At 41.3% G+C, this 14,835-nt stretch overlaps 1 pseudogene; it reads right to left on the minus strand.

Annotated features, from left to right (window-relative positions):
• Positions 1-4,065: 4,065 nt before the first annotated feature.
• On the minus strand, positions 4,066-14,032 carry LOC116924460 (annotated as a pseudogene).
• Positions 14,033-14,835: the final 803 nt, after the last annotated feature.

The following is a 14,835-nucleotide window of genomic DNA, read 5'->3' on the forward strand; positions in this document are numbered from 1 at the left end:
AGAAATTTCGACAATCAATCATGAAACTTAGCGATCGGCCTCAATTAGCTCTAATCGGGTTAACCGCCCCGCACAAAAAAGGGCATTTGGAACTGAATTGAGGTGCCACTTCTTCAACCGTGGCAGTGCGGTGAAGAAAGTGAGGTTAACCCGATTGCCCCAACGCCAATTTAAAAGATGGCCGCTCTTACGGTTTCAGGGTAAAAATTGGAGCAGGCGGGTAGAACGAGCTATTATTGGAGTTGTTGTCGGATCGATCGGGTAAAACAGTCAATCGATTATGTTTTATCATAAATCGATTAATTGCAATCGGGTTAGCTTCCCCGATTAAGTACCTCCATTAAACCCCAATTGATTTCGGAGAGAAGAATTTTTCCACCTTGAACCACACCTCGATGGCCCGAAATGAGTAACCCGATTGGTAAAAAGGCGCCCCGACTGGCTTGAGGCTGATCCTTAAATGAAACAATTGAAAATCTTCTTGGCTGTTGGAAGAAGGTTTGCAGAATGTAATTTTTGCACATCCATTGGACTTCCAAGGTGACTAGCCGACGGACATCCCTGGAACTACAAATTGAGTACATGGATATCTAACGGATGTTCGACCTTGATGCGGACATCCGAAAGCAGAAATGGTAACTACCCTATTGCTAACTTGGAAATCACCCTTTTTCAATTGCGCGGCTGCTGATCTTGGATCTGTTGTGATTTTCGATAAAAACCGGATCTAAATTTGTCAGAATAATTCTCAAGTAGCCGTTGGAAAGCGCTCAAACAAGGATGATCTGTACTATTTAGATATTGAGGTTGCACCAACCACAACTAATGCCCTGGTATCAACATCCTCTGTTCCTCTCGGAACCTGGCATCAACGCCTGGGACATATCAGAACTGAAATTATCAAGTCAATGAAGTCAAGTAACTGTGTTACCGGCTTGCAGATGTCAGAAGCAGAAGAGGGTACAGTTCAATGTGAAGGATGTGCGTATGGCAAGAGTCACCGACTACCTTTCACTAGTTCAGGACATATAAAAAAAACCAAAATAGGCCAGCTTATCCACTCGGACCTTTGTGGTCCGATGAGCATCGCGTCACCAAGTGGGGCTTCTTATTTTCTTACCTTCAAGGACGACTTTACCGGTTTTCGAGTTTTGTACTTCTTAACTCACAAGTTTCAAGTGCTGTATTTTAATCAACTTTACTCAGCATGACTTAAAAGTGAAACTAATCGCCGTATAAAGATTTTCAGATCGGATAACGGAGGCGAATTTACTAGTGGCGAATTTTTAAGTCTTCTGAGCAAAGAAGGAATAAAACACGAGACCAGTGATCTGCATCCCCCGGAACAGAATGGAGTGGCTGAACGAGAGAACTGAACTATCATGAAGTCAGCTAGAAGCCTATTGCATGCAAAAGCCGTTCCTCTTCCTTTGGACAGAAGCGGTCGCCTGTGCCGTTTACTGTCTCAATCGAGTATTGAGTACCATCAACACCGACCGTACACCTTTTGAGAAATGGTACAATAGGAAACCAGTTGTCTCCCACCTCAGAATATTCCGATCTAAGGCATACGTTCACGTGCCAACAGTGGAACGTAAGAAACTCGATGCCAAGAGCAAGCCCTGCATCTTTGTTGGTTACAGTGAGACTCAGAAAGCCTACCGTTTCTGGTGTCCAGAGAAAGAAAAAATAATATTCAACCGTGATGTCATATTTTGCAAAGAAGATGATCTCATGATTCCTAATAATTTTCCAGCTGCTCAAAAGAAAACAAGCGACGAAATTGCCCCGTACACTTCACTACAACAAAAAGAAAACAGTGGTGTTTCTGTTCCGTCTGGAGATGACAATCATTCTCGGACTTCTGGAAGTTCAGACCATCGGAATCCAATCAGACTTCGAAGGCAAGCAATACCAAGAAGCTCACTTCATGCATTGAGTGCCGAAATCACACCCATAGAGCCACTGAACTACGAGGACGCAATCTCACCAATTAACGCTTTGCTCTGGAAGCAAGCTATGGAAAAGGAAATGACAGCGCTTAATCGCATACATACCTGGACTTTGACACCCTTACCCAAAGGTCGCTCAGCAATAAAATGTCGATGGACATTTAAGCTCAAGCACACAGTCGATGGCTCCATTGAAAGATATAAGGCTTGTTTGGTGGTCAAGGGGTTTTCTCAACGCCCAGGCATTGACTACGATCAGACCTTTTCTCCAATAGTTAAATATGACTCCCTGCGTGCCATTTTAGCTGTGACGGCTGTAGAAGACCTGGAATTATTTCAGCTAGATGTGCCCATTGCCTTTCTACATGGAGAGTTGAAAGAGGAAGTCTACCTTGCACAACCAGAAGGTCATATCATCAGTAGACAAGAATCCCAAGTATATCGTCTTCATAAGAGCCTGTACGGTCTAAAGCAGGCGTCGTGAAACTGGAACGAGAAATTTTCCGGTTTTCTGACAAAATTTTGACTTATCCCTAGCAACGCAGACTCATGCGTTTACTATCTTCGAACGAATACCGAGGTAACTATCATGGCCATTTGGGTGGATGATGGCCTGGTAGCAAGTAGCAGCAAACAAGTCATTTTAGAGATCATCCAATATTTACAGCTCCAGTTTGAAATTGTATCAAGATCGGCAGATTTGTTTGTCGGTCTTTTGATCAAGAGAAATCGCGAAAAAAAATATTTACATCTTTCACAGCCAAATTATATCAACAAGATCTTGTCTAAATTCAGCATGCAGAATTGTCACTCAAAAACAACACCAGCCGATCCTTCTAGCAGACTTACTGCAATCACTTCCTCAGCTGCAGATAGAAGCACACTGTTTCCTTATCAAGAAGCCGTTGGGAGTCTGTTATACTGCATGATATCCACTCGACCCGACATATGCTATGCATTAGGTCAAGTGACCCAATTTACTGTCAACCCAGGGAAACCCCACTGTAAGGCTGTGAAGCGTATCTTTGCCTATCTGAAAGGGACGATCACCTACGGTATATGCTTTCAAAATGCTCACTCTAATGGAAACCTTTTAGCATTCACGGATGCCGACTATGCTGGTGATTTTGATTCTCGAAGGTCCAATTCTGGCTATGTACTGACACTGAACAGTGGTCCAGTGACCTGGGGCAGCATCCAGCAGAAGAGCGTAGCCCTCTCCACTACAGGGGCAGAGTACATGGGTGCATGCCATACAGCAAAGGAGATTGTCTGGCTACGCAACCTGCTTCGCGAAATTGGTTTTGAACAAACTAAACCTACAACCTTATTTTGCGACAATCAAAGCGCTGTTCGTCTTGTGTTCAATCCTGAATTTCACAAACGAACAAAGAATATTGACATTCAGCACCACTTTATCCGTGAAAAACAAAGCGATGGATGTCTCCACATGCAGTACCTCTCCACAGAAGGTCAACTAGCGGTTTTATTCACGAAACCCCTTCCTGGCCCGCGGTTTGAAAAATTGCGTCGGGGAATCGGTATTGAAGATAAACCTCCCTAAATCAAGCAGAAAAAAAAATTATACTTCTACTCACATTCATGTTTTTGAAAGAAGTAATTTCAAACTTCTAACTCAGTACCAAATTGTTTATCCTTCCCTTTGAAGTGAAATTTAATTTCTCATATTCCTCGTTTAAGGGAAGATGTTGAAAGTAAACTCAGAATTGTTGTTCGAACGTTGTGCTTCTGTATCAACGTTCTGTTTCCACTTAACACAATGGTCTATGTGTAGTTATGTTTTTTTCTCTTCCCAAAGGGTTGAGAAGAAGACTTTCAGTCTTTTTACTCTCATGCTATGAGAATGTCGTTTCCATCTACCTTCTGATTCAGAAGAGTTAACCAAGTTCCATAATACTTGAAGCAACTACCTAGTTGAATACAAAACTATTTAATCAAAGTGTTTTACTCCTCTGCAAAACTCAACCAAAACTTTCAAGTGCATTTCATTTGGAGTTAATTTGAACACAGTCGTTCACTTGAAACGTGAAAAATGTTTCTCAGCTAATCATTTTCCAGAGACTAACAGTCGGGTGTGCAATTCCGTGTGAAATCATATTTTTAAGTCAATCTCACCGGTATGAACGCCGATGCGCACTACTAGTGGCTTGCTTGAATGTCCGATTCCGGAACCTTTCATTTTTTCCACCACTTCTAAAGCCATAGAGGCAATTTCTCCAGCGGAATTCTTTCCACGCGTAGGCTGTATACCTGAAACCTGTACAAATCCGATTGTTAAAGCTTTCATTATAGAAAATCTCTGCAAAGACATTAGGCCATCAGAAGGATTGCTCTACAACCTATAAACAAATTACTTTGAATTTTTTGTTTACCACAATGTAGGCATCGCTGATCGTTCCTAATTTGCAAACATCGTAGCCTCTGGCGATAGAATCAGACGATGTATAAACATCATCTAAAAGGATCAAGATCTGCATACGAAATGAGGGATTAAAAACCATGCCCGCAGTTCTCCATCTTCAAAAGTGGACTCACTCCTAGCGGTGTCGTTTCAGATGCTATTTCTGTGAATCCTTCCAAGTCTGCTTCAAAGACAGTCACATTCTCCCATAGCTCCGCTTCTACTGGCAGTCCATTCGCCAAACAGTTGGCTACTGATCTATGGAAGCAAGCAAGCAAGCAAGGAATTACTATTTGTAAGGTTAAAAAAGAAACATTCAACAGAGAAATGTTACTTGGGAATAATACGATGCAGCACTTGGTCAATTGTTTGAATTTCTTCTTCTAAAGTGCGCTTCTCCTCTTCTATGCACACGTCTTCTGACACTAATGTTTTTTTTTAAACGTAACATCCATGCTGAAATAATTTTCTTTAGTTTAGATGTACATTAATTGCATATTAGACGTAGTTGATTAAAAATTACCTGGTCCCTCCTTGTTTCGTCAAATAATTCAGGACAGAGGAGAAATAACGGCGCTCATTGGGATCGTCTATCCAGCAGTTAACCATGCAGAGAAACATGTAGGCCAGACGAAAATCTAAACTCTATTTTAAGAAAAACTTAGATTTTAAACGTTTGCGACCAAACATATGGATCACCTTCATTACCTCAATTGGGAGCCGTGCTGGAATTTGACATCCTCGAACGGTATGCTTTATTTGATTGATGATTCCTTGAATTCAAATTGTTCAAATCAGAATCGGTAATTCAAAACTTAAAGTAAAGGTAGTACTTGCAGGATCACCGAGGTCATAACAGATAGCAAAAGGATCTTCTTGACAGACCATTTCATGCAGAATGATGGCGAAAGAATAGACATCACCTTCGGCTGTTCCCGTTAAGGATGGGTTACGTAAAATTTCAGGGGCTGTCCATAGTTAATCTGAAATGAAAAATTCAAATTTAATCCTTTGAAAAAAATACCTAACATTGTTATTACCAGATAACTTAGCATGCGCTTTATTTACGCATGCTACAGGATACATTGGACTTACCAAAGTAATGGTCTCGTTCTTTCTTGCTAGAGTCTTTCACAGCATTCCGTAACTTGTGTAAACCAAAATCCGATATTTTGAGAGTTCAATAAATTTGAATCGGGCAAGCAATTCGTAGATTTCAGATTTCTGTGACAGCGTAAATCGGAGCTATGAATGTAGAGCATGTCTTTGGCCAACTCCAGCGCAAGACAAGCAATCAGTTTACAGTTCAAATCGTTCTTTGTAGTTGAAAGGGCGTCCTGAAAACACGATTGCGTAGACGTCACAACAAATTAGCAATAACAAAGCAATTACCATAAGACTTTTCCGTGTTTGAAATTCCGTTATGATACATATGCGAACAGGTTCAATGATGGCACATATAATTGGATTGATGTTATCGTGCCTTCGCATCTACACCATATTCATAATGTCACAAGATACGCTAGAACAACAATGAAAAAGTTAACTTACTTGGCGAATTTCTCCAATAGTTTCACAATCGAGTGCTGGCCATGAAGATGTCCATTTGATAGATTTGTTCCAGACTTTCATTCGCCAGTCGTCAACCAGCTTATTTGGGTGCACAGGATAATTCATAACCCGCATCATCTAGAAATAAAAATAACTATAAATTTTGTTTTACATAGTGAATCGAATTATTATTGTGCAACAGTTTTGTTTGCAGTTACGTTTTCTCGAATCATAATCTATTAAAACTGATAAATGATGACCTAAACGAAAGGTACAGTTTGACTATATCTAGGCTGCATTTCAACTCCGATTTTTTTACCTGGTTCACATTTTAAAGGTGGGAACTAAGTTCCACGTCAGTTGATATGGCTACTTTGATTGTGAGGATGTCCATTTTTGCCGCTAGTTTTCTGGCTTGATGCGTGAATAGATATTTCATTGCAGCCAAAGTAAACAGATGGGCAACAACCATGGTCATAATAACGTTGTCATTGAGTAATTCAACGTCGTAAATCACTTGATCTTCGAAACTTCTTTCAGAACAGGCAAAACGGGCGGAAGTGTATGATTCAACTCGGTAGTCGGATGGAACATCTAGAGGAAAAATTGTTATGCGACACCGCTTTTACAACCACTTTTTGGTTCGTATTACAGTTCCACGAAAAAAGCCAAAGGAAACCATCACATTCTTATGGACGTCTATGGATGAATTCGGTTTTGGTGAAAACAAATCTGAAGAGCCCACAGCGATGTAGCCGTCTCCGGTATCTCCATTTGCATCAAAGGAAATAAATCCTCCACGAACACCTGCAACAATGAATTTATCAACACTCACCGCAAGGCGATTTATAAATAGCTTCCTTGAGAAGTTTTGAATTTTTAGTATAGTCTTGAATAGAAGTGACCCGTTCAAGGCCGCTTCCATTACGCTATTTTTACTTGAACCACGTTTCTTAACATGGAAAGCCAGAGCCTGCGTATAAAACCATTATAGCATCGTACGCTTAGGCAGCGTAAAACAGCGTAAATGGATGAGGGCAGCAAGGACATCACATCCTTTCAGAAATTCTATCTATTACGAGCTGTATCATTGAATATTGAATGATTTAATTGAATTTCTGTATCATGACAGAAACGACATGATCGGTCCATTTCAGTCATGACTCATGAGTTTCGCGCGTGTTCTTGCTGTCTTTCAGACAACAAGTGGTGTACATTTTTCAACGACCTCAATTATTACAACTATTTCACTATTCACATTTCAAGCAATTACATATACAATAACAAACTGTAATAGACTGTTTTTTTGCTTCCTTCAACTCAAGCCACGAATTCATTGTCTTCTCATCAATTCTTCATTGTCTTCTTGTCAGCTCCATTGAATGCATTCCAACAAATTTCAGAGACCGCTCCCTTTTGCATCCCTCAAACAACCACATATTCTTTTTTTTTACAATCTCCACTGACTACATTCCAAAAAATTTCAGAGACCGTTCCTTCTTGCATCCCTGAAACAACCACCTTTTCTTTGGGTATGAAACAGCTCCTTTGACTGCTTTCCAACACCTGTAAGAGACCGTTCTCTTTTGCACCCTAAAACAACCATCACTGTATTTTGTTCTCAACAGCTCCACTGACTGCGTTCCAACACTTTTAAGAGACCGTTCCCTTTTGCACCCCTCAAACAACCACCACTGCATTTTGTTCTCAACAGCTCCATTGACTGCGTTCCAACGCTTTTAAGAGACCGTTCCTTTTTGCAGCCCTCAAACAACCACTATTACATTGTGTTCTGGACAGCTCCTTTGACTGCGTTCCAACAATATTAAGAGACCGTTATCTTTTGCATTCCTTAAACTAAGCAACAATTCATTGTATTCCCACCAGCTCCATTGACTGCGTTCCAACACACTTGAGAGACCGTTCCCTTTTGCATCCCTCAAACAACCACCAATTTATTGATTTCTTACAACTGCTTAAGAGACCGTTCCCTTTTTAAGCCCTCAAACATGCACTAATTCATGTTTTCTTAACATCTCTATTGACTCCGTTTCAACACCCTTTAGACACCATTTCGTTTTTTTATTCCTCAAAGAACCACCATTGCATTTGTTCTTGACGTTTCAATTGACTGCGTTCCAACACCATTAAGAGATTGTTCCCTTTTGTTCCAGTGCGCGCGCTTCCATTGGTTCGAGAGGGTTTACGTGACTTTTTTCTACCTGGAAAAAGGTCGACTACCTGAAAAAAGGTCAACTACCTGGAAAAAGGTCGACTGCCTGAAAAAGGTTCGAACTGCCGCTGGTTAGGCTTAACCTTTTTTCCGAATTGGCACGGACAGGGCGGGTAAAAGGATGGACGGGGGAAAACGGCAGGCAGGTGTAGACCCACGGGCAGGGCGGAAACAACGGGCAGGTTGGAAACGATGGGCAGGGGACTGACATTGATAAGGCACAGGCACTAAAACTGCAAGTAAGGAGCACGGGAATGGCCTTGGGGGAAATTCGCAAGTGCGATCCATGATTTGTTTTTCCTCCATTGTTTGTTACGTGTATGAGAGGTAGGACTTGACAATTTTTGGGTTAAGGGGCTTTAAGTGGATTAATAAGTTGTAAGTACATTAAGGGAGCTTACGTGGATTAAGCGGCCTTACATGGATTGAGAGGCTAAAATAGATTAAAAGGATTTCAGTGGATCAAGGGGCTTTTATTATTAAGGGGCTTTAAGTGAATTAAGGGATTAAGTTCAAGGACAGGTCCGACCTTCCACACCAACACTCAAGACTAGGGTTACTGATTATCCGTCCTGGGACGAGCCGCCGTATACTAGTCTATATTCTATAAAAATCTAAGGAAAAATGTGGGAGGAGTTTTGAGTCTTTTGCAATGCACGCATCCTGTGATTGGTTGGCGTTGGGAGGAATTGGTGGGATAGGACTTTGGAAGACTAGATGCGTAAAAAGTGGACGAAATCGTGGAAATTGACAATTTTTTAGTCCATGGGCATTTAGTAGGACGGGTGGACGAGACAGCATGTGAGCCGACGGACAGGGGCAATAAATAGGTTGACGGCCAACTAAAACGGACATTTCGGTGGGGTGTAAGTGGGTTGACGGGCAGAGACTATATGGAGGATGATAAACAGAGGCAACGATATGGTCAACGGGCCCCCAACAGTGGTTATTTTTGCTGATCGATTGTTGATCAACGGGCAAAGAGGGGGTTGATGTGCAGAGAGGAGGTCGACGGGCAAAGAGTGTTAGGGATTAGACAGCCAGGAGCAATATATAAGTTGGCGGGGAACTTCATTGGGCATTTTTGTGGGCAGCGAGTGGGACGACAGGCAGAGACTGTGAGTGATTCGACGGGCAAATACAGCGGAAATTTTAGTGGGCAGTGATTGGGTCGACGGGCAGAGACTGTGAGTGAGTCGACGGGCAGATACTGTGAGTGAGTCGACGGGCAGATACAGGGATTGGGTTGACGGACACAGAATATGAGGGGGCGGACGGGCAAAGGCAACGATAGGGTCAACCGGCAACTACAGCGGGCGGACAGAGAGTGCGTCGACGAGTAGAGAAGGTGTTGACGTACAGAGGCTGTGAGTGATGTGACGGGCAAAGGCAGCAAGTGAATCGACGGGCAGAGGCAAAGAGTCGGTAGGTGGGCAGAGGCAAAAACCGGGTCGCCGGACAGAGGCAACGAAAAAACCACCGAGCAACTTAATTGGGCATTTTGGCGGGCAGGATATGGGTTAACGGGAAGAGGTAAAGAGTGGGTTGACGGGCAACTACAGCGGGCAATTTGGCGGGCAGTAAGTGGGTTGACGGGCAGATACTCAGAGGGGAGAAATGAACAGAGGCAACAAAAGGATTGACGGGTCACTATAGTGGGCGTTTTTGCGGATCCATTGTTGATTGACGGGTAGGGAGGAGTTTGACGGCCAGAGACTGTTAGGGAGCTGACGGGCAACTACAGCGGGTAATTGTTGGAGGCGAGTTGGTCGACGAGCAAAATCTGTGATGGAGAGAGCGGGCAGGGACAAGGACCAGGCAGATGATCCACTACAGCGGGCGTTTTAGTGGACAGAGATGGGGCCGATGGGCAGAGACTGTGAGGGATTAGACAGGCAGATACAGGTAGCGATTTGACGGGCTGAGACTGTGAGGATTTAAACGGGCAGGGCCACCGATTGGGTCGACGGGCCCCTACAGCGGTCGCTTTGGCAGGCAAATTAGGTTGACGTGCAGACTACGAGGGAGACGACGGGCAACTAGGCGGATACCTTGGCGGGTAGAGACAGTGAACGGGTCGGCGGTCAAAAAATGGGAACGCAGAAAGCTTAAAGAGTCGAAGGGCAAAAATTTAACGTTAACAGTTTGGCAGAAATCAATGGAAAAAAAGTGGTAAAAATACGCTAGCGCCACCTATCTACCGGTCCTGGACGAGCCCAAAGTTATCAGTCAAGCATAATAGTTCTCACGTCTGCAATCTTCCGCAAAAATAGCTGGCTCTTATCATATGTAGGCTACGTGGCGTGAATTTTTTGTATTTATAAAATAATGCCATTTTGGTATAGGAAATGCTAAAAAGACTTTTAAAATGTCACTTCCAAAAGAGTTTACTCTTACCTTTGTTCACCCTGTTTTCTGATTTATAGAAAAACAAGAAATGGGAAGTCTCATTTTGGAGAACATTCTTCATTCTGCATTCTGCTTTCATTTCATTCGGCAAATGTTAGAAAAACTGGATCTTCTGGATAAGGTAAAGGAAAACTACTTTATTGCAATTTCCGAATTAATGTAAATGTAACTGATGTTTTGTTACTTCCAAATTTAACTTTTTTTATTGATGCCTATTGATTTTTGGTTAGCTTATCAACTGCTATAGAATTGTAACATCAGGGGTCGAATTTTGAACACCGTACTTTTGCTTAGCCAATACTTAACTTAGAGATAAGTCTGACTTATCGATGAGTCGCAATTTTGAACAAAAATGAAAAAGTTAAGTAAAATACTTCAGCCAAAAAAGAGAAAGGTTAAGCAAGAAAATGGAGATAAGTTCAAGGTACCTCCGGAGGTACCTTATCTCTGTAAATTTGTACTTTTGACGCATTTCATCACTAAATTTAGCAAAATATTTGTGGTTGTCCTATAAAAAAAATAAAAATGTGTCTGCTAGACTATATGTTTTGAAATTGACAGTTCAGCAAAAAAAAGTGTTAAAAATGTTACAAAAATGCATGAAATAGCAGATTTCTTTGCAGATTTGGCTGCTTTCAGTGACGAAAGGGATTATTTGTCGTCATCCAGTGATGAAGATAATGCGAGACACAAAAAACAATAGAGACATCGGCGTAAAAGCCGACTTGTCCCGTTTTACCAGACGAGGAAGGATGTCCTTACTTACTTTGAAGATGACAGAATATTCCGGACGTTTCATTCTGATCGGGAGTCGATTCAGTACATCACTGGTATGCTTTTTATATTGTCCACAACTTATTTGCACTATTACTATAGTGTACTTCATCTTTTTGTGCAGGGTTGGTCACCCCGTTGCTCCCAAAAAGTAAAACCAAAGCTAAGCGTAACCTGGAACCACTGGACATGGTCCTCATTTCTCTACAGTATTATGCAACTGGAACTTTCCAAGCCGCAATGGGAAACATTTTACGCTACAGCCAGTCATCAGTCTCATGTTCAATTGCTGCTGTTTCACTTTCACTGTCACTTCTTTCCAAGCAATTCATCAAATTCCCCCAAGATTTGAACCAAGTATTACTGTCACAAAGCTTAAAAGTAGGTTGATTGATAGCTAAATATTATAATCATGCAGGTGAAACGTGATTTTGCTCAAATTGCTCGAATGCGGAGAGTTGTGGGGCTTATTGATGGCACGCATGTAGAGATTCAAAGGCCGTTTCAGTATGAAAAAGCCTTTTTAAACCGAAAAAACAAACATTCTTGAATGTTCAGGTACGGCAAACAACAAAAACCACATTGAAATAGGCTTATTACCTTTATTTGTGTAATTTTTTTTTAAATAAGTAATTTGTGGTCAAGATTACAAATTCTACAGCGTTTGTGCTACAAAACCTGGGTCCTGCCACCATAGCTCCATTTTGAAAACCAGCACAATTGGGAAAAAATTTTCAGCGGGTGAATGTGGTCACGGAGTTTTGCTTGGAGACAGTGGGTATGCGAATACCACGTACCTTTTTACCCCATACAGTGAGCCAAGAAACCCAATTGAGGTAATTATTGTCGACATTTACGGTCAAGTGACTGTTCCGCTTTTTATGGTTTCTATTAAATTCATGAATTTTAGGAGAGATTCAACAAATTACACAAGACAACTAGATGTATGGTGGAGAGATCTTTTGGAATATTAAAAAAAAGGTTTTCCTGCGCTTCACTATAAGATTAGGATGACTCCCACCAAAGCATCTTGGTAGGCTATATCTATTTCTACATTTCTTTGTTTTTAGTTTTCTTTATTTTAATTTCAATAGGGTCATGGTGGCATGTAGTGTGCTTCACAACATCGCCATCGATCGCAATCAACCTCTCGATAACGACTGGGGAGAAGATGATGACGAAGAAGATAATGAAGATCCTCTCCCGATTGATGGTGCTGGTCGTTCAGCTGCAGTCGAACGCCGCTTAGGAAAGGAAAAAAGGGACAGAGTAGCCAGGGAGACTTTTGGATCTGAAAACTTTTGACGATGACTTTTAACATATGAAAATGTATTGACTGGAATACAATAATGGAAGGCAAACTGTGTGGTGAGAGCCAAACTTAAATTACATAAACACAAATTATTATTTTTACAAGTTGGCCTTAGTATTGTAAAGTATTTTAAATAAATCACATGGAATTTCTTCCTTTTGCCCAACAGTAAACGAACTTCCATGATGGATTTCAATGTGTTGAGGCGTTGCTCAACCACACGACTCTCGGCAGCGGCCTCAGACGAAACGCAAACGCCGTATTTCGCCTTCTTGACGGTCTGTCGCATAGTCAAAGTTGACGTGGGAGTTTTGAGCCGCTTTCCTTTGTAGGCAGCAGCCGCAGCAGTTGAAGTCGATGAAACAGCAGCAGCATCAGAAGTAGAAGGAACCACGAGCGACTCATTGATGTGCAACGGACTTGATGTGTGGCGGTAGATATCGTCGTCATCGTTTGGAAAACTAACGCGCCTGTTTTCACTATTGAGAAAATGTGTACATTATTATTTCAGAATAAAGAAAAAAAAAAGAGTAAGCCTTACATGGTTGACAACTTGTAATTTTCCAGGCTGCTTGAATTGCTATTGTCGTACTCCGTGGTAGTCCTTACTTGTCTGTGCAAAATTTGAGAAACTATTTCACTGTTCGCCAGATCGCCTTGGTCCTCTGTATCAATGCTTACCTAGGGACATAATGAACCATGAAATGTGTAAATAAATTTCAAATACAAGGGAATAATGTTGTGTTAGTTTACGCGAATCTTTTCTCCAGCAATTGATGGATTTGTTTTTCCTAGAATGTGTTGCCAAAATTTTTCATAGAGTGGCTTCAGCGGTCCTGTAGATGGGCCTCCTCCTGTTATACAAATGGAACTAATAGTGAATGTTTTTGAGGTTAACGTAATCAGCCATTTACCTGTTTCAGTCAACCCTGCCTTGTGGTTGGCAATAGCAGCCTTAGCAGATTGGCTGAAATTGTTCCACTTCTTCTTAATAATTTCCACAGTCCTTACCTTGGAATCTGGAAATTCCACGATCATCGACATAGTTATCTTCTTCCATGTTTCATTCTTCAATTCCTTCGTAATTAGGGTATTGAAGTCTCCTTCCATCATCTCCTGTGGAACGAATTACATGATTTATTGAGCACATCTAGTAAAAATTGCTGCTGATGACTAAGATATTAATATCGTATATATTACTTACCTTTTCTTCAATGTATAAATCCAACAGACAATCCGTCTCGTGATCGGACCATACATCACGTTTTACTTTCTCCTTCAATCCGTCAGTTTTCGGCCCCATTTCATCCAAATATCACCTGTGCAAAAACAACACTGCAAACACATCAAAATAATTTTTTAATACTTTTGTCATGCTTGTTTCGTGTAAATTCGTCTGCTTTGTTTTCAGAAATCGTTTGCAAGCTTCAACGTCATTGGCCAAAATTAGCCCCGCCTTACTTTTGACAAGTTTAGCGAAAAAATTCTAAGCCGACACAAGTATCAACATTTTTTTTTTCAAAATCACGTCTTAAGTGAAGAACGATAAGTTTCACTTATCGAGCCGAACTTGACTTATGTTGGCTTGGCAAAAGATGGCTTAAGTCGATTTTTGGCTAAGCAAAAGTACGGTGTTCAAAATTCGACCCCAGATAATGATGTCCTTTTTCAAGTTAGTCTACTGGTAGGAGTCAGTCACTATCCGTAAATAAGCAACGCAATTTTGGTTCTGTGTTTGACAATGAAAAATCTTTCAATGAATTAACAAAGAGCCTGTGAAAAAACCAATTTATTGTAATTAACTAGGCACAAATAATTAAATGAGCTAAAATAGGCCTATATAAATATGTATGGATTAATTTCTGGCTAGAACAAAACCAGCTGCCTTTGCCATTTGTTGGGTCTTGTCCACAAGCAATTGAAAAAATGTGAAATATTGTGAAAAAAAATCATAAAAACAAAACAAAAAGAACAAGACCTTCCCGAACGAGTTCATGTACTATCCTATATTAGTCTTATATTAATCCTATATTAGTTCGGCTGCTCTTATCTCTCTAATCAGTCTTGGTTGGATATACAGGTACTGGCCGATACCTGTACTGGCCACCCCAACTAGACGTTTCGAGCGGAAATTGCTGTCTTGCAACCCCATTACTGGGGCCACTACTATATGGCGTCGCAT

This window comes from Daphnia magna, linkage group LG6 (genome assembly GCF_020631705.1).
Source record: "Daphnia magna isolate NIES linkage group LG6, ASM2063170v1.1, whole genome shotgun sequence".
NCBI lineage: Eukaryota > Metazoa > Arthropoda > Branchiopoda > Diplostraca > Daphniidae > Daphnia > Daphnia magna.